Genomic DNA, 20,191 nt, shown 5'->3' with positions numbered 1-20,191 from the left:
ACAGTGGGTTAGACCGGGAGCCAGCTATCATGGTTGAGGAAACCAAGGCGCAGAGAGTGCAGCAGGTTGCTCTGGCCTCTCACCTGCACACAAGGCTCCTGACTCCCCAGCCGAGCACAGGGCAGACTGGAGACAGCTCCTCCTGGCTCCTACTTGTCTCCCCACAGTCCAGCTCTGACAGGTCCAACTGTGTCTCTTGACAGGTGCAGGAGCCATAGGTGACAACCCCAGCATTTTCTCCTCCTTTAAGATGTGCTTTCTAGTTAACTGGGGAGGAAGTAGCTTGAAGAGGGCCGTCAGTCACTGGGCTGTCCTCCCAGTGTGCTCCTGTGGTTTCCATGGGCCTGTTCAAGCCACAGACAGATTTCCTTCCTGCCCTGGCGCCCACAGTCGTGAACCCAGCTTGGGAGTGGGGACCCACAGCTGTAAGGGGCCCATGAGCATGGGGACCTTGGTTATCTTTCTGACAGCGGGTCGGGGTAGGAGTCCTGACCAGCCTGTTATGAAAGTAATGCCTGGCTCACAAGTTGCTGCTTCTCAAAGACATCCCCTGACCACAGAGCCCCTGAAGCTGGTCCCCGGTGACTCCACAGCATGCCTTGGGTAAGGGTTGCTAAGAATCTCTGGGGTGATCTGTGGTCCCCAGAAAGCTCACAGAACCAACTGCTTGTAGAGTGACAGTGTAGCACTAGAAAATAGAGGGCCCGCCATGTTAGAGGGAGACCATGTGTCTGGCTCCCCATCTGGGGTCCCTTTCCCAGGAGGAAGGCTGGTGATGGGTGCCCCTCCTGTCTAGCAGAGGCTGGGCCAGAAGCCTTCCTTCTACCCTCAGATCCTGGGGGAGAATCAGACTTGGGGATCAGAGCAGAGGGCCTGTTCTGGACCCAGATTCCCTGTTGGCTGGCACTCTGCCCTCAGTTTCCCTACCTGACAGCTGGGTATGAAGACACCTCCAGATGGGTGGGAGGGCTTTGGAAATTTATCAAGTGTTTTTCCCGGAGACTTTGGCCTACACGGAAGCCATCTGCTTCCTGCCTGAGTGGAGGAAACGTAGGTGCTCCCTCTTTGGAGGATGCTTTCTCCCTCCGTGGCCAGTCTAGAGCCTCTCCGTTGCTTGGAAGGCAGGCTGGCCCTCCCAACCCACTTCAAGCCCTGTTTCGGCTCTGGAGGGCTCCCCTTCCGCCGTCCTTAGTTAACATGTGTAACAGGATTCCCACCATGACATGCTTTCCCACAAGCCTGGGTGCTCCTGCCAGCTCTAGTCCCATGAATTCTGCTCTGGCTCTTCCTGGGCGGCAGCTGGTGGGAGAAGCACAGAGAAAATGGACTTAATGTGCTGGTGCTCTTTGCACTGTGTCCAGGGTGGCACTCAGGCTACGGGCAGGCTCGCGCCGGGAAGGGAAGGCTGTTGAAAGTGCTTAGGGGAAGTGCTCAGAGTGGAGTGAGGTCAGCAGCTTTGAGCGCCCATCTTGCTGGAGGAGGGGCCCTGCACTCTCTCCTCCCCTCTCCCAGGAGGGCAGTGGTTTGTGCAGCTTACACATCAGCACACGTGGTGTCCGTGGGCTTCACAGCCTTGCCTGTGAGTAGGCTGCTATTACTCCTGCAAGGCTGAGCCATAGGGGGAGCTGAGCTGAGGACATGGGGCCACTGAGATGAGAATGTGGGCAGCTCATGAGATCTGACGTGTCCTTGTTCTAGATCTTCCTGAATTGCTCAGGGCCAACCAAGGGTGACTCTTAGCAGAACACCCTGAGGCCAGAACTCTGTATCCTGTGTATCTAGGGCAGGATATGCACCTAAGCTGCCATGTTCCAGATGGTTCCAAGACAGACGGAGAGACAAGAGGGGAGGGGACACCTGATTATCATCTCCTTCATCCTCCTAGTCATTAGTGATGCTCCCCAAAGGGAAGTGGAAGAATGGACCCACTTAGAAAAATCAGGACTAGGACCCAAGTGTCCTGGGTGCCCAGCTCTGCTTTATGCACCCTTCTACTCTGCTGTCTTACGTGAGCATCCTCAGGAGACTGAAAGGGCTGGGAAGAGCTTCAGCACAGCCTGAATCTGTGGGGCCTTAATTCCTGCCAAGTCAGAGCCTCTGGTGTCCTCAGAGGATCAGAGGCAGAGAGGCCAGGCCAGCTTCTAGTGGGAAGCCTACCTGTCCCTTCCTATCACTGAGTGGCCTGGCCCATGGAGGTGGCCCTGGAGACGGGAGCCTGCTCACTGTGGCTGTCTTTTCAGAATAGTGCCCAGGTGGAAGAACACTGGCCTCAGACCCTGGGGCCCTGAAAAAGATTCAGGGAAGTAACATGGTCCTGTGGCCAATTAATCGGGGAGATGATTTCTTATTGGATTTTTGATCACGAGACCTGATCACCTCGGGGTATCTGGGTGGCAGTGAACTAGAAATAGAGGACAACTGGAGACTCACCTAAGGACCTGTGGGGGAGATCAGCCATGCTTGATGGGCTTGGGGGACCCATCACACAGGGACACATTGCCTGGGAGCACTTCAGAGCTGGGTTCCCCTGCTTTGTTACCTGTTCGTTTTCCTTCCACGAGTCTTCCATTTGCAGCGTGGTGAAGTATGCTCACTGCATGGGGCTGCTGGGAGGACGGATGGGAGGGAGAAGGAAAATACCCAGGGTAGCCCTTGGTGACTGAGTCCCCTTTCCATTGACTTGCCTCTTTATCTCTAGTGGCCAGCTGTCCAGGGACCTCTAGGATGGCTGGCCATGCTTTGGGGCCCCCACAAGGTGTCCAACAATGGCTGACGGTTAAATTTCCTATAGGCACTGTTAGAACTGACTTTTCCTTTCAAAAAAAGCTTCAGGTCCCTGAGGACCTGGCAAAAGGGAGCTGGACACAGACCCAGAGTGAAGAGGTCCTTCAGGACAACAAAGGCACCTCTGCTGGCCAGGGAGCCCCTCTGGGTCCAGGACCATGTGTGCTCAGGTCTGTAAAGTAGGCCAGGCCTGGGGAGGCCTTCTCAGGCACCAGGGCAGCCTGAACAGAGAGCCTGGGCTGGGACCTTGGTACCGCTCAGCCTCCTCATGTGCCTTGTCATACTCTTGAATACTTTTAAGGCTGTAGGACAGTAGGACAGAGGTGGAGCAGGTCAAAGTAGCCCACTTGGCAGAGGAGGAAATTGAGGCTCTGAGAGGTTGTGTGAGTACACCACACACACACACACACACACACTCACACACACACACTCTCTCACACACACACACACACACTTGCATACCCGTGGGCGCGTCTGCGCAGACCTGAAGTCGGCTCCCAGCCCTATGGGCCCAGTGGGGCCATCAGGGAGCTGTCCTCTCCAGCACCACAGACACATCCTGCGCTCACCTCAGTTGCTGTTGGTGGTGGTTTTGCTGAAGTTGCTTAAGACAGAAGGACTCGGAAGTGAAGGTCGCGTTTCTCCCCTTCCCCTCCACTCTGGGCAGGGTGCCCAGAGCTGGGTCTGCTGAAGGACAGCTGTGTCACGAGAGCAGGGAAACGGAAAGATAAGATTCTGCCCCACCCCCACTGGAGCAGAGGATGGAGACCCAGGCTCCGTGCCCCCTACTCCAGGGTGGCTTCTTGAGGCCTGTGGAGCTGCCAGGGTGCAGGGGACTGGAAGTGAGGCACAGGTCCCAGGCCCTGGTCACAGTGCGGCAAGTGGAGGAGCAGGAGGTTCCCCAGTCCCAGCCCTCACCAGCGGGACTAGGCAAGAAACCAATGACAGAGGAGGGAAGGAGATTTGGGAGAGCAGGCTTTCTGACCCTGGCCTTAGCCAGGAGCTGGGGAGCCCTGTGACCCCGCCTACTGAGCCATCTTTGAGCCCAGCTCTGTCCTGGTCCCTCCTCACTGGCTCCCCAAAGGTCATCGGGATCAAGCCCAAAGTACCTTTCCAGTGAGGCCCCCTGTTGTACCCTCTGCTGTTGCTCAGAGGTGCTTTGTGGGTGAGGAGGGGGACATGTCTGATCACCTTTAAATTTTTACAAAATAACACTTTTTTTTTCTGTCTCTGCCCACTCCCAGCTCAGCTAAAAAGCATGATTCTGGCAAACTGGATTTTATCAAAAAGAGATTGTTTTCCATCCCATGCCCTGGATTGCCCCCTGCAACTCCTTCTCCTGTTCTAGACCTTGCCCCATCCCCATCCTTGTCTTTTCTGTCCCTTTTCTTGCCTGTGTCCCTCAAAGCCAACTCAAATACCTCCTCCAAGAAGCCCTCCCACGATCTCAGCCAGGAGAGGTCTCAGAGGTCTTTAGTGCACTTCTCACGTCTAGTCTGTCCCTTCTGCTAGACATCCTCTCATCCCCCAAGAGTTCGCCGAGTGTCAGTCACACGCTTGCCCTTGGTAATTCATGGGGAAGTGGGGGCAGGTTGGCGAGGAAATGGATAACGACAGCAGCTTGAGAACAACAGTAATATTCTATAATAATGGCAGTGCCAAGTGCCAGGGGACATTCTGGAGCTAGGAAAGCCGAAATGTGCGTACTTTAGGACCCACAGCTTCATGTCTGGGTGTATAATTTTTACCTAGAGAAACTCATGCATGTGTATAAGGAGACAGTTCCAAGGATATCTGGGGCAGCAATACTTGAAGTGCAAAAAAGAGGTCTCAACCACAGTGGCTGTGACATCTGCCATAATGAAATGGACAACAAAACTGGATATTATGCCCCAGTTAAAATAGGTATATGGGGGATTTTATTGCATGTAAATTATGCCTTGATGAAGCTGATACAACCGTGCACACGTGCACGTGTGCATGCATATGTCTGCATGCATGCACACACACACTTATTTCTCTGTATTAACATCAGTAAATCTCAAAAACAATATTTCCCCAAAAAAGGAAATTGCAGAATAATAGCATTAGATTTTAACAAAAATTACAAAATGATATTGTGCGATTTATGGAGACAAACATTTGTAGTACCTACCAAGTGGGTGCTTGTGATGGTATTTTTGCTGTGTAGAGCTTTGTGGTACTGGGGAGGGAACCCAGGGCCTCACACCTGCTAAGCCAGCGCTGCACCACTGAGCCACACCCCCAGCCCTTGTGGTGGTCTTTGGAGAGAGAAGATGCTGATATGGAAAGAGGAAAAGGGAGAGATTTCTGATTTGTTAGGAACGCTTCATTTAACAAAAGAGATCTTAAACAAAAATGATAGGATGTGAACATGTGTGAATCTGGTTGTTTTTATTCTTTTACCTTTTTTGTGTTTAAAAATTTTTTTGAAGTAACTCAGATGTCCATGGAAAAAGCAGTGGCTTTTCCCCAGGGAATCAGGGAAGGCCTTGTTCAGGAGGAGGTGACAGTTGGGGGTTGAAGGATGAGTGGGTGGGTTTAGCTGGGGCGGGGAGGGAGTAGAGGGCTGGGTGTTGCAGGCCAGGGGACTCGGGTGGGCCCTTCACACTCTTGAAATGTTTGTTGAATGACTGCTTATCAAGCCGCCCCTCCCTGCCACCACCTTCTCATCCCCATCTCTGATTTCAACACCTCTATTTCTGAGCTGTGAACGTAGTAAATGAGGCCCTGGAGAAAATATCTTGTATAATGTGATGACTTTTTTTTAAGTCTAGATAAACCAATGAGGATTGGGGAAGAATTGAGGCAAATAGATAAAATTGGATATTAAACAGCCACTGATACAGAGAAAACAGGATCCTTGGAGGATACTGTGTTCAACCATAGGCAAATTCAGGTGAAAGCTAGCTGGAATGGTGGTTTTCTGGAATCATGTAAATCATCAGTTTAGGCCTCAGTGGCACACGCCTGTAATCCCAGCAGCCTGGGAGGCTGAGGCAGAAGGATCACAAGTTCAAAGCCAGCCTCAGCAAGGCAAGGCACTAAGTAACTCAGTGAGACCTGCCTCTAAATAAAATACAAACTAGGGCTGAGGATGTGGCTCAGTGGTCAAGGGCCCCTGAGTTCAATTCCTGGTACCCCTCCCCACAAAAAACAACAACAACAACAACAAAAAAATCAGTTTGACCCCAGAAGAACTGAAAAACTCAAAACAGACCAATAATTGTGGAAGAAACTGAGTTTTCATAAAATTCTTCTCCAAAAAACCCAAGTTTAGACAGATTCTAATTTCTTTCAAGTCTTTTAGTTTCTGCTATTTCTATCTCCTAGTTTCTATCAGACCTTCAAGTAACAGTTAATTGCAGTTTTATTTCAACTGCACTGACCACAACAGATCACAGAGGAGGAAAAATTTCCAATTATTTTGTGCAGCCAGCCCCACATTGATACTAAAGCTTGGCAAAAATAGGAGAAAAAAGAGAAAATTGCCAAGGAAAACCTTACATGTATGAATATTGGTGCTAAATTCATAGATTAAATAATAATAAATAGAATCATGCAGCATTATATTTAAAAAATGAATGCAGAAAAGCAAGTGGAAATATGTTCCACAAATATATTCAATATTAGAAAAACTGTTAATATAATTAAGCAAACTAATAGTGAAAAGATGAAAATCATGTAAATAGCTCCATAAATGCTAAAACAATGCCTAAAAGGTATTTGATAAAATTCAATGTGTATCCTTTTTTTTTTCAATGTATATCCTTGATTGTAACTTTTTTTGGGGGGTACCAAGGATTGAACCCAGGGGTGCTTAACCACTGAGCCACATCCCCAGCCCTTTTATATATTTTATTTAGAGATAGGGTCTCACCAAGTTGCTTAGGGCCTTGCCAAGTTGCTGTGGCTGGATTTGAACTCACAATCCTCCTGCCTCAGCCTTTCAAGGCTTGAAAGGCACTGGGATTACAGGTGTGAGTTGATTTTAACTTTTATATTTAATAAAATGTAGACATGGTTTAACACAATGGTGTGTGTTTGTAGATTATAAATACATATAAGGAAATAAGGATCACCTTTACCTTAATTCTCTAATCTACTCTAGAAGTCCAAGCCAACACACATTTTGAAAATATAAGTTATAAAAGAGAGGCGGGGCAGGGGTATCTTAGTGGTGAGCCTTGGTTTAGCATATGCAAGTCCTGGGGTCAATCGTTACGACCAAAAAAGAAAAGGCAAATTTATCAAAATTTAATAAGGATAAGGATTTAATTTAATGAGAATTTAATAAGGATTTGACCACTTGAAAAAAAAAGATTGTCAACTGAAAATTTTAGTAGAAATTACTAAGGAAAACATTAAAATGACTGGTAGTAAATACTAGAGATGAAAATGCATAGCATTTCTATACAGAAACATCAGCCTCTTTTGAAATAGAATGGAAGCTGGGCTCAGTGGTACCCACCTGTAATCCCAGTGATCCAGAACACTGAGATAGGAGGACCACAAATTTGAGGCCAGCCTCAGCAACTTAGAACTAAACAACGTAGTGAGACCCTGTCTCAAAAATAAAAAACAAAAAAGGGTGGGGATGTGGCTAAGTGGTTAAGCGATTCTGAGTTTGATCCCCAGTACCAAAAAGAAGGAGGAGGAGGAGGGAGAGAAGGAGAAGAAAGAAGGAAGGAAGGAAGGAAGGAAGGAAGGAAGAGAATGGGAAAAAAAATTTACAATATCAGTAAAAGTGGCCAAAAATATCTACAACTTAGTAGCCGTAGCAGCAGCTCTCACATTTCTGCTGTTCACACCTGGTTCCCTGCACCTGAGGTATGGCCTCACATATGCTAGTAGGTGGTTGTTGAATGACGGAACCGGCTCACAGATCCATGGAGCAGAGGGCATTTAAATGTGGTGACCACAGTAGTCATTGCCCATGGCAGTGGGCCCCCTTCTACGTCTTTACCTGAAGCCTAACATGATTTCTCCTGGGAAGAAGGTTCTGCTCTGGGTTTGGAGGGGTCTGTGAATGGGTATTAGGTCCGATCTATCTATAGTGTCCTTGTAGATCTGTCTGGTTGTTCTAATCCTTGCTGGAAGTGAGGTGTTGAAATCTACTGCCGTTGTGTCATTGTTTGTCTCTTCCTTCAATTCGGTTCCTATTTGCTCTATTATTTGGGTGCTGATAGGTACATCTATGTTTATGGTGATCTTATGTCTATGGTGAACGTACCTGTTATCATTTGTCCCTTATAGCAGTTTTTGACTCTAAGTATGGTCACCCTGGCCATACTCATTACTGTCTTAGTCCACTCTGTGCCCCTATAACACAATACCCGAGATTAGATCATTTATAATGAACAGAAATGTATTTGGCTCGCTGCTCTGGAGGCTGAAAAGTCTAAGATCAAGTGGCTGCTCCGTCTGTTCCTGGCCTCCTTGCTGTGTCATAGTCAGATAGAAGGAATCTAGAAGGGAGAGGAAGTGCTCGCAGAGAGGAAGGGGAGCTGAACTCCCTTTTATAACAAGCCCACACCCATGAGACTGACATTGATCATTCTAATCAACCCATCAGTCTAATCAGTTCTTTGTGGGGGGCTGGGGATTGAGCTCCGGGCCTCTCTTGTGCTTGGCGAGTGCTCAACCACGGAGCACTTGCCCTGATCTAACCCGTTCTTAAAGGTGCCACCTCACAGTGCTGCTGCATTGGGGGTTAAGTTTCCAACGCTTGATCTCTGGGGCACCCGTCTGAGCCACAGCATGGCGACCATCTACATATGGCATATTGTCCCCTTTCACCCCAGGTGTGTATTTCCATCTAAAGTTAGCCTCTTCTGGGCAGCCTATGGTTACATCTTCCAGTATCCTTTATTACCTGTTATAACTCATTTAATCCACATCATAACCCTCTGCAAATGGTAGGTTTATTATTTCCATTTTGAGATAAGGACACTGAGGAACAGGAAAGTTAGGTAACTTATCCTAGATCTAGAAAGGTTGGAGTCTGAATTAGGCACCTGACTCTGAGTTCATACTCTTAGCTTCCATCCTGCTATGTAGTTAAATTGGAATTTTGACTTGAGGGAGGGAAGACAGGAAGTGGGTTACTCAAAAAAATGAAGACAACTGGTCAACTGTCCAGCTAGCCCCTTGGGGGAAGCAATAAAGTGGGGCCCTGCAACCTTCTTTGCACCAGTATGAATTCTAGATACAGCCAAGATTGAAAAATAAGAGAGAAGAAAAAACCCTAATGATACCAGTGGGAAATATGGGCAAATATTTTTATGATCCTTGAGCAGCAAAGGAAGTCCAGACTTCAAAACCTCTGTCTGGTGCTTTTGACTATGGAAAAATCTGAAATATCTGCAAGCAAAATATGCCATAAATTAGGTCAAGAAGAGACAAATGACCATTTGCAATATATGTGGCCAAAATTAATTGCATTAATTCAGGAAAATTTCTAAAGATCAGGAAGATAAATTAGAAAGGATGTAAATAGTTCACAGAAAAATGAAAGCTAAAGCTAGTCAATCCAAAAACATGAAAATATGTCTGCCCTTTCTAACAATTAAAGAATAACAAACTGAGACAGAGTGTCTGTTTCAACTTTGATATTGGAAAAGATTAAAATTGGATAATGTGGGACACAGTCGAGGGTGGAAAGAAACAGGCACCTACCTACATTGTTGGTGCAATGAAACGGATTCACCTTTTTTTGGAGAGCAATTTGGCACTATCAATCAGAATTTTAGATCCACATAACCATTGATCTATGGATTCGTCCTTTAGCTAATTCTGCAGATGTTTTTGTGCACCAAATTGGAAAACAATCTAAATATCCATCAACAAGGATAGATTTACAAAAAGTGTAGGGCATTGCTGGTCATGGTTGCACACGCCTGTAATCCCAGTGGCTGGGGAGGCTGAGGCAGGAGAATTGTGAGTTCAAAACCAGACTCTGCAACAGCGAGGTGCTAAGCAACTCAGTGAGACTCTGTCTCTAAATAAAATACAAAACAGGGCTGGGGATGTGGTTCAGTGGTTGAGTGCACCTGAGTTCAATCCCCAGTACCAAAAATAAAAATAAAAATAAAAAGGATAGGACCTTGGTTCAATGGAACACTATGAGCAATTAAAAAAACAAAGTGCTCTGTCTAGTTAGGCACATAGATATGTGATGTATATCAACAAACAAAACAAAGATAGAATACCAGAAATGTGTTCCTGGGTGGATTAAAATAAAGATGTAGGCATAGATCTGTGTGAGTCCATATTTGGGGAAATCATGAAGAAACCTGAAACAGGAGGCTTGACAATGTTTGGTTGGGGACTGATCAGAGCTCTGGAGTGGTGGGGACAAATGTGCTGCATTTCATTTTCATGGTTTATTATTTGGAAAGGCTTTTTCTGTAGTCATTTTTCAGAATTAAAAAAGGATATTTAAGAATAAACCCATCATAAAACCAAGTTTTGCATAGTGCTGGGGATGGAACCCAGGGCCTCATGCAGGCTGGGCAAGTGACCTCTGACCTCTACCTGGGCCTGAACTTCCTCTTTGAATTGGTTGCTTGGTGGATTCATCTCTTCTCACATTGGCAATTTTAGATCAGGGTCCAAGAGATCATCTCTAATCTTCATTTTGTCCAGGAGGAAAAGGAGACCCAGAGAGGCTTCAGCAGGCCACCATGGGGCCCTGCCAGTCTGTCTGCAGACACTGGGCTCCCATGACACTGCTCTCAGGAAAGGGGCCAATGACCCACTCCCCTGCATTATGAGACCTCCATCCTAGGGCTGGGGATGGGGTCAGTGGTGGAGCAGTGCTGGCCGGGCATGCACCAGGTCCTGGGTTTCATCTGCTACCAAAAAACAAAACAAAACCAAAAAACCTCCGTCCTTGGACTTGTCTGCCTTTTCTGACATGTGCATTGAGTATGACTTTCTGTGCTTCTGTGTGGGGAACTTGTTAAAATGCAGATTCCCAGGCACCTTCCAGGACGTTCAGTCTCGGGGGCCAGGGTGGGGCCCTACCTCCTAAGTCTGAAGAAGGTGACGACTGTGTCCCCCTATTACCTGCCTCAGCTCAGCTCTGCTGGTTTTTCTGTGCGTCTAGGCTGAAGCTCCCCCCACTGCAAGGGAAAGTGGGGTGGTCCCCCTCATGAGAGTCAAGTGACAGTTGATGCTTGGACTGTCTTGGACTCCCCTTAGATTGCTCCATCTATGGTCTAACCTCCCCCCCATCCCGGGCTTAGGTTCAGCTGGGATGAGTGGCAGCCATTCTCTAGCTCACTCATTCCAGGGGTGGACACTCACTGGCCTGGATTGGTGGTGGGGCAGCCTGATGGTCATGGGTACCTCAGAGGTGCCCCTGAGGCCATCGGAGCTGCCTGGGAGGAGGATGCTGACAAGCTTGCTGGAGTGGGGAGGGGCCTGGCCTGCTTGGGCTTGGGGAGGAGCTACACAGAGGCCAGGGCGGACTGGGATCCATGCCCGCCTGACCTGAGAGTGTCCCATTGTCCCTGCACCACAGAGCCTTGGAAGAGCCACTTTTGTGGTCCGGAATCAGCGGGATGCTGCTGGGTCACTTGGAAGCACCTTTTCTTAGGGGCCAGTCAAGAAGAAGCAGCCCTGGTAACAGTCCATTGGCCTGAGCCCCCACCTCACCTGCTGCTCCAGGTAGGCTCTCCTCCCATCCCACCAAGCCAGAGCACTAGCTCTGGAAGAGTGGCCGACCTGGGTGGCCCATGGCTCTCTAGTTAACACCAGGGTAAAGGCCTCCCCAAGTCCTCCTAAACCCACAGCCTGACAGGAGGGGGCAGGAAAGGCTTCTCCCTGTCCCCCAAGGACACTGACCACAGCCCGGCCATGAGCAGACCTAGGTATAGGGTTGGTTCTGGATCTGCTGGATGTGGGGGGTAGCTCTGGTTTCCTGTGCATCTCCTGGGACTGCAAATGCAGTAAGCTAGACTCCAGAGGCCTGGAAGGGGTGATTCAGATGCTGTCTGGCCCTCAGCAAAACCCCCAGGCTGAGCTCCTAGCTGGGTCCCCTGTGTGGTTCTTGTCCGTCTACACTGATGTGGGGCAGGCCCAGGACACAGCTGGACACTGCTCTCCCAGGAGTTTCCTGCCTCCTGATATTTATTTCCCAGAGAAAGGATTAAGACAGATGGTATCTTTATAAACTGTTGGAGTTGGAAAGGATCTTAGTGATATAATCCAATCCTAATCCCTTCTACTTCTCAGGCGATACTTACATCCATAGTGTAGTTCCAAATGTTGTGGTTGAACATCTCAGAGGAATCAGGTGTAATCTTTTCACAATGACACCGAAAGCCTCTGCTTTCAGACAACCCTTCTCCTCCCCGCTGGGGCCTCACCAGCCTCTGCTTCAGTCTCCTTTCCCTTCTCCTCCATTTACCCGATCACTTCTAGCAACTTACACCCCTAGACAGAGGTGCCGCAGCATCCAAAGCTAAAAGTGTTAAAGCCATGTTAGCATCTAAGTGAGTCTTTCTTCCTAGTTTAGGTAAGTATATATGTTAATGAGTACATCTTTGAGAAAGAATTAGATAGTCCAGGAGGCTTATACGGGGAAGCTGTAACTGTGATAAGATTTCTCCATTTGAGAGTGTCTAAAATCTTTCTTATGTGAGAGAAGAAGTTTTCCTGTGTGGGCTGTTGGCCAAGAACATAGCAGTCGTTGCCATTGCTATTATCAATAAAAGCCATCTTAGACATAGTTCTCTTTGCAGAGAGAAGTGCTTCATGTTACCATCTCCCTTATAATTTCCTGGTCCTTTCTCAGGAGAGCCTCCAGGGAAGGAGGCTTGGCCATAAGCTGCACTTCACTTCCCTCCCAGGCTCATCACCTCAGCCTGTGCCAGACCTTGATTCCTCCAGTGTAGACGGCTCTGAGAAACCGCTTTGAATAGTGGTTAAGAGCTCAGAATTCTGGAACCAGAGGGGTTCACACCCCAGTTCTACCTCCACCAACTTTACCAGCTTGGTGGCATCTCTTCCTCTTTATTCCATCTCTTTATCTGTAATACAGGGATAACAATAGTAACCCAGAGTCCCTGTGAGAATAAAATAGGTTGACATCTGTAAGGTGCCTGGCACAGTATCTAGCACCTAGTCAGCACGTAACAGCTTAGTGCCAATCATTACAAAAGCCCGTTCCCTCCCAACCACGTCCCTCTGCCTGATGAACTTCCCTAAACCACAGCAGAGTCATCCCACTCCCCTCCTCTGCAACCCCCGTGGCTCCCTGTGGCCTCTGTAATGACTGTGCCCTAATCTGCCTGCTCCTTAAGGATCTTGAAGGTGCTCATATAAGGAATCAGTAAAGCTTACTGAGAAGGAGCTTTTCCACCTCCCATTCTAAGGAGTGGGAGTGCAGCCACCTGCAGCCCCACAACCGTGGGTTTGCTTAGGCTCCTCCGCCCCCCTAACCACAGCCCGGCCATGAGCAGACCTAGGTATAGGGTTCTGGATCTGCTGCATGTGGGGGGTAGCTCTGATTTCCTGTGCATCTCCTGGGACTGCAAATGCAGTAAGCTAGACTCCAGCTCTGTCCATATTGAAGTGAAGAGAGGACACCTGGCCACTGCCCAGATGGGCAGGGACTGCAGCCCTCTCTGATGAGTTCAGGCCGTCAGGCAGACATGAACTCATCATCTTTGTCCCACACTGGGAGATGGCCAGAACTTGGCTTCCCCAGCTCCCCTGAGAAGCCTGAGGCTGATGGAGGCCACACACGATCTAGCACCTTGGACAGAGAACTCAGGCTCCACCCATGCATGCTGGCTGGTCTGTGGCTTGCTGGGAATACCATGAAAGATAGAGGCTGGGCGAGAGTGGGACAGACCACATCCAAAACCAGGCTTCTGCTCCAGCAGGGAAACCTCGGCCATGTCAGCGACGTTCTTTGAGTCTCTATTTTTCCATCTGTAAAATGGGGAGGATAGCTGGGCACGGTGGTGTGCGCCTGTAATCCCAGAGGCTCAGGAGGCTGAGATGGGAGGATCACAAGTTCAAAGCCAGCCTCAGCAACAGTGAGGCACTAAGCAACTCAGTGCGACCCTGTCTCTAAATAAAATACAAAATAAGGAGGGGGATGTGGCTCAGAGGTCAAGTGCCCCTGAGTTCAATCCCGGTACCTCCCCTACGAAAAATATAAGGATAGTTCCCACACTGCAGGGTAGGGTCAGTGCAAGGCCAAAATGGAATAAAATGTGCAAAGTGGCTGCACAGCGCCTGCCTGGGGTGGGTCCTCGGTGATTTGCTTTTATTTTTATCAGGCTCTCCGAGTTGTTCTTCCTGCCTGCTGCGCCCCACACACCTCTCACTCTCCTTAGGTGCAGTCTTCCTCTCAGCCTCCACATTTCCAAGATGAAAGGAAGTTGGGGTGGGTTTTGGCAGGGGAGGGGAAGGGCAGCAGCCAATCTCCCCAGACTCCTGGCAAGGGCGCGAGGCGCAGCAGGAAGCAGCACTGCGCTGTCGGGTTCTCGGTTGCTCGGGATGTTTCCCTGGGAGGCTCCGGGGCTGCCAAATCCCGGAGCGGAGTGCCGGGGACCAGCCGCTTCCTGCAGGCTGCCATTTGCCTCCCCACTTCTTCAACAAATGGACGGGTTGTTGGGACTCCGCGCACCGTACTAGGCCCCCAGGCGCTCAGCCGCAAGGGCACCCTGTGCACCCTGCCCTCCCAGGGCCTGCGTTCCAGGGGCGCAGGACCAACGGCATAAACTCTGCGTGGATGACCTGTGTCAGAAGGACAGAGATGCAGAGACGCAGGGTTGTCGCGGGAGCTGCGGAGCTAGCAAAGGTAGTGTCACCAAGACAGGCTGCCCGGACAGTGAGACATCTGAGACATCATGGCTCCCTTGGGAATCCCTGACAGGCCTCAGAATCAAGGCCAAGTGACTTTCATGGGATCCCAGGACAGGAGCAAGATCCAGAAGCCCTTCGAGTCCCAGCCCAGACATGCCCTGTCTCTAAAACCTTCCATGGCTCCCCACTGCCTACATGATTAACTGCAAATCCGTGGGCCTGGTGCAGGGTCTCATGGTCTGGTCCCAGTTGTTAGCTCATCAGACCCTTCTCACTGCAGCTCTGCAGCCAAGCCAGTCGGCCTGTCACTTCTGCAATATGTCACTCTCTGCTTCCCTCCTCCACTCGTTTTTCTCTCTGCTGGGATTGTCCTCTCCCGCTGGTTTCTGGAAATGTCGAAATCCCTCCGCCCTCACCTTTCTCCCTGACCCTGGGGCTGTGGCCTCTGAGCCTCTGTACCTCTGCTCCTGCCTTTCCCAATGCAGGGGTCTTCCCGCCTCAGGTGCAGCCTGAGCTTGGCCATCCAGTCTCCCCACCCGCCAGGGGCGGCCTGGGCAGGGCCTGGGCTCCTTCACCTCCAGCAGGTGTAGTGCTCATGAACTTTGGGTGACGTGTGCCCATGCTCAAAGGCCCTGGGACACTGAGACAGGTGGGAGGAGCCTTCAACACACTCAGAAAACATGGTCAGAGGGGGAGGGCGGCAGGAAAGGAGAGTTGATCAGGAAGGGGAGGGAAATGAACTTGGAAGGAACAGAGATATCCCCACCATATTTTTTTTTTCCAGGCAGAGAAACAATCACAGACAGGACAGGTCTTTCTTCTCCCTCAGAAATAGCAACTACTTCCTTAAGCATCCCAGGCCAGTGCTTTATCGAGTCTAACTAGAATACCTCTTGCTACAGTGAGAGAGAGCTCATTTTCCCTGGCTCCATCTTGTGGATCAGGGTGTCTTTCCTGATGTCCATGCAAGGAGAAAGGAGCAAGGTCAACAGGAGGCTGGCCCCTGGGTGGAGTGTGGGGCCACCATAGGTCCTGAGGTTGTGCTGTCCCAGCGGTGCTCGGCTCAGCCTCCTCCAGGGATAACCATCACCAGCAAATCTGTAAGCTGAGGTCCCACCACCGCAGCACATGTCCCAGGCTCTCTGTGAGGCCATGCGAGCCAGCCCCATGGCCTCTGCCCTCTGCCCTCCACCCATGGCTGGAGCAGCTGCACTCAGAGGTCCCCTGGGGCAGTCAGCGGGACTCTAGCTCTACTTAGGCAGATGGGGCCAGCACCCAGGGACACCTGGCCTTGCTCCATGTCTGCAGGGTGGCGTGTTTCCACCCAGGGACTGGGCTCCTGGGGGCACGGGGACCTGAATGTAATCTGGCCCAGGACTTGTCCTGCCCTGTCCCCCCTTCTCAGCTCTCCCGGAGTGTCCTGCCCCTGCCCACCCCCCACATGGTTGGAGGCCCCATGTCCCCAGGCTGGTCAGCACAGCTGTACTGGCTCAGATCTCTCTCACAGCAGCTGCTCCCATCTCGGGGTCAAGGTGAGGTTCAAGTGCCCGAGCTCAGGGAGCGAGAGCCGAGCATCTGGCAGCTGGAGCCCTCGTGGGCACTCAGCCACTGCTCTAGAGAGGAGGCTCCTCCAGGCAGGCTCCCCAGACTCCCCAGGGCTGAGGCAGGTGCTAGGCTGAGCCCCCAGACCCTCGGGGGTCTGCATGCCTAGGCTGAGCCTGCCAGGCATGACTTTTCCAGCCTAGAAAGCCAGGCTGCCCACTCCAAGGCCTGGCGTTGGCCAAGGGGGCTGCAGTGGAACCTCCACCTCGTCGTGGGGTGATCCTCCAAACACGGTCCCCCGTCCTGCGGGATGGGCACCATCCAGGACTTGTCAGCACTCAGACGCAGGCTCCACCCCAGAACGACAGCAGCAGAACCTCAGGTGGACCCCGCTGTCCAGGGGGGAACGGCCCTGCAGGGAAGCTGACCCTCCAGAGTGTGAGGGGCAGGGCCGAGTGTTTCCAAGTAACTCCCCTCAGCCAACCCCAAGGAGGAGCCGTGGTGACGCCCTCGGGGACAGGGGTCTCTGCCCTGCTGAAGGTTTTCAGTGAGGCCCTCAGCAGGGCCCCATGACATGGCTGAGCTGTGAGGACATTTTGCCGACAGGGCAGCTGCAGGGGGACTGTCCTGCAGACACCTAGATGCCCCTCTTCCAGCTGGCCCAGGGCCAGGGTTGCTGCTGCTCCAATCTGGCCTGCAGCCTGCTCCTCCCCCACTGCCACTGCCCCCTCAAGGCCCAGGGTCCACTTCTGGAAGGGCAGGGCTGAGGGCACCCTAGAGCTCACTGGTTGCACACACACGTGAACACACACACACTCTCAGAAACACACAAACAGACATGTACAAATACATAGACAGATACAGTCTACATGTGCTTATGTGAATTCATAAATACACATGCACCCCAACACACACACCCCAAACCCAGGCGCATAGCGTAGATTATAGCACAGCCAAATCCCCTCTGAAACACACACACACACACACACACATAAACACACACACACAGACAAAACCCACATTGACACAAACACACAGACTACCACATTGGTGTCCCATCTGGGTGGCTTGAAACAGTAGACGTGTTCTCTCATGGTTCTGGAGCTAGAAGCTGGAAGTCAAGGTGTTGACAGGCCCCTCTGTGGGCTCAGGAGGGTCTGCTGTGCCTCTTTCCTGCCTTCTGGTGGCTGCTAGCCACCCTGAGTGTGGCTGGGCTTGTAGCTGCATCATTCTAACTCTTCTATGTTGTCACATAGTCTCCTCATAAGGACCCCAGTCCTCGGATTTGGGGCCACCCAAACCTATGAGCTCATTTTAACTGATTTCTTCTATAAAGACCCTTTTTCCCAACAAGAGCACATTCTGTGGTCGCACATGAACATGCTTTTTGGAGGGAACCACAAGCCCCAAGCACATATGGAGATAGAAGGCAGACTCTGTCTCTCACACACACACACACACACACACACACACACCCCTTGCAGATGAGAGCTCAGATTTGGAGAGGAGAGTCCCCCAGTGTCAGAACTGCCTCTGCCCAGGCCCCCAGCACCAAGCAGCCACCTATCCAGCAGGTGCACTAGGGCTGCTGTCTGGTGAGGTCTGGTTTGCTGGTGGAATGTCAGCTCTCGTGTGTACAGAATTCATAAAGTGATGCAGAGAGTCGGTGAAGGCGAGTCTCCTGTGTCTGCGCCGCCCCTTCCCCTCCCATAACGTAGGCCCTGAAGGCAGCAGTCTCCTGCGTACCCTTCAGAGAAGATCCAGACCAGGGCACGCAGGGTGGGGCTCCCCCAGGAGCCCTGATGGTGCATCCGTTACTCCCTGGTTTCTGGGGTCTCCCCGTCTTCCTGTGCAGGGCCATCGGTTGCTCCGTTTGTGGCCCCAGTTTCCAGCTCGGTGCTGGCACACACAGGACTTCCCTTAGGCCCGCTCCCTCTAGACCTCAGTGAGCCTGAGTGTGGCCAGGGTTCAGGCGTTGGCCGCAGAGCCTTGGTGGGCCCAAGTGCACCCTGGCAGCAGAGGGAGATGAGGTGGGATGACCAACAGTGCCCTGTTTGCCCCGCCGGGGGTCCCCTGCAGCGGCAGCCCTCATCCCCCGTAGCTGGGGCTGGCTCTGGGGCGGGGCCCTTGGCCGCTGCTGCATCCTGTGATCCCCTCCCTTTCCCTCCCGTCCTCCCTCCCCAGCCTTCCCCTCTAGACCCCTGTAGAGGAGCCTGGCAGGGCTGAGGCTGGGGAGAGAACCTCACCACCGGCATCTTAGCCCAGGGACCTGCTGCTGGGGAGCTGAGCAGTGCCCAGTCCAGCCGGCTGAAGGCTCAGGTTGCCACGGAGACGAGAATTACAGCAATAACTTGGGGTCATGCTGGAGGCTGCCGCTTCTCCCAGTGGTGGTGACTGTACGTGCTCCACAACACTCAGGGATGACATGTGCCACATTTTTCTTTCTTGAAATCAAGACAGAAATGGATGCCTCCGTCCAAGATCTCACCACGCCCTTGGCTTCAGGCCAAGCCCCGCAGGATGACAAAGGGGGTAGTGAGACGGGAAGTCCACAGAATTGTTAGCCCCCCCTCCCCCCGCCCCCTCCACCTGGCTGTGGAAGGAAGCGCTTGGGGCAGAGCACAAGGAAGACCCCCTCCAGGCTCCCTGGATGTGACATGGTGGGGCCAATGAGCGCCACCAACCCCACTGCTCACCTGTCCTAGATTGGGTTTAATGTGCCTCCTCTGTGACCTCTTCTCACACCTGTGTGCTGTAGTGTCCTTTCAGCCAGGCCTTCCTCACTTCCCTTCTAGAATGGGCTTGAAAGAAAGGGACACATCTTGTTCCCTTCTGCACTCATGACCTGGTAGAGAACTCAGGAAAGAATGAGTGGGGGCCGCGGAAGTCGAGGGGTTGGAGAGATTGCTGAGACCAGGGGTGATCTGAGAAGGTCCCCCATAAAGGGAGGAAGAGAGGGGCCACAGGAAGCCAAGATCTTTGAGGACAAGGGACCATCAGCCTGCTGTGGGGGGGGGAAGGCAGGATAAGGGGTCCTGGAGACAGGAGGACCTCCCCTTGGCCCAGCCTCTGTCCCTGGAATGAGTTGAGAGCTCAGATACCAACGGGAACTGGGAGCCAAGTGAGGACACAGGCCTCAGCTTCAGACCCCACCCCTGCCTCACCACTGCTAGCTGGGTGACCCTGGGCAGGCTGCTTCCCTAAGCTGGGCCTCAGTGACCTGTTTGTAAAATGGGGACCATTGACACCCATGCCCTGGCAGGGTGTAGGGTTGGCTGAGATGATGGCTGCAAACGCGCTTTGTCACCTGGAAGAAATCACATACCAGGCCCTCAGTCGGGCGCCTCAGAGATGGCCCAGAGGTCAAGCCCAGGGCAGAACCTCCATCCCAACCCAGGAGGTTCCTGCTTCTCGTTTCCTTCCCCATGGGAGTCCACGCATGGACCTCCCCAAGTCAAAACAGGGGCTCAATGGCCACCATCACCCACAGACCTCTTGGTGCTGAGCAGGAGGCAGGAGACTGGCCTCTATCAGCCTGGTGAGAGCTGTGTTGGGGAGGCCACCAAGCCCCCTCTGATCACTGAGCTGGGTCCTGTTGCTGTGGTCAGCGCTGTGCCTCAGCTGCCTGGGGAATGGTTAAGACCAGCCTCTGGCATTTGGGCAGACCTCCAGGGGCCTGGTGGCCACCTTGGCCCTGATGGTGCAAGGTTAAGCTCCGTCTCCCTGCACCTGGCCCCGTGGGTCCCTGAGGTGGGGAGGAGGTGGCTTCCGAATCAGGCCTTGGTCTCTCAGAGTAGGCAGGCTGCACAGAGGCGACTGCCACAGGAAGGGCCCTGCACCCCACCTAGAGGCAGATCTGCGTGGGAGCTGGTCCGAGTAAGGACACTTGAGGGAGGTGGGGACTGGATGGAGAAGGGAGGAGGAAAGCTGATTATACGTGTGCCTAGAAATATCAAGCCTTCCTTCAAAAACAGGCTCTCTTTCCAATTAAATACAATAATACACTTTCATATTAGTT

General features: G+C 51.7%; 1 protein-coding gene across 4 annotated transcripts in view; it reads left to right on the top strand.

Annotated features, from left to right (window-relative positions):
- The window catches only part of Tmem63c (transmembrane protein 63C), a 66,368-nt gene that overhangs the window by 1,585 nt on the left and 44,592 nt on the right, over nt 1-20,191 (top strand). For all 4 annotated transcript variants that reach the window (XM_046440769.2, XM_058577770.1, XM_058577769.1 and 1 more), the window contains exon 2: nt 11,333-11,478. The gene's annotated coding sequence lies outside the window, so the exon portion shown is untranslated. The remainder of the gene's footprint in view (nt 1-11,332; nt 11,479-20,191) is intronic.

This window comes from Marmota monax, unplaced genomic scaffold (genome assembly GCF_021218885.2).
Source record: "Marmota monax isolate L192 unplaced genomic scaffold, Marmota_monax_Labrador192_F-V1.1 WCK01_AAM20220418_F8-fsc00017, whole genome shotgun sequence".
In the NCBI taxonomy this organism is placed as follows: Eukaryota; Metazoa; Chordata; class Mammalia; order Rodentia; family Sciuridae; genus Marmota; species Marmota monax.
Note: the sequence above shows the minus strand (reverse complement) of the source record. Positions and strands in the feature narration are given on the sequence as shown.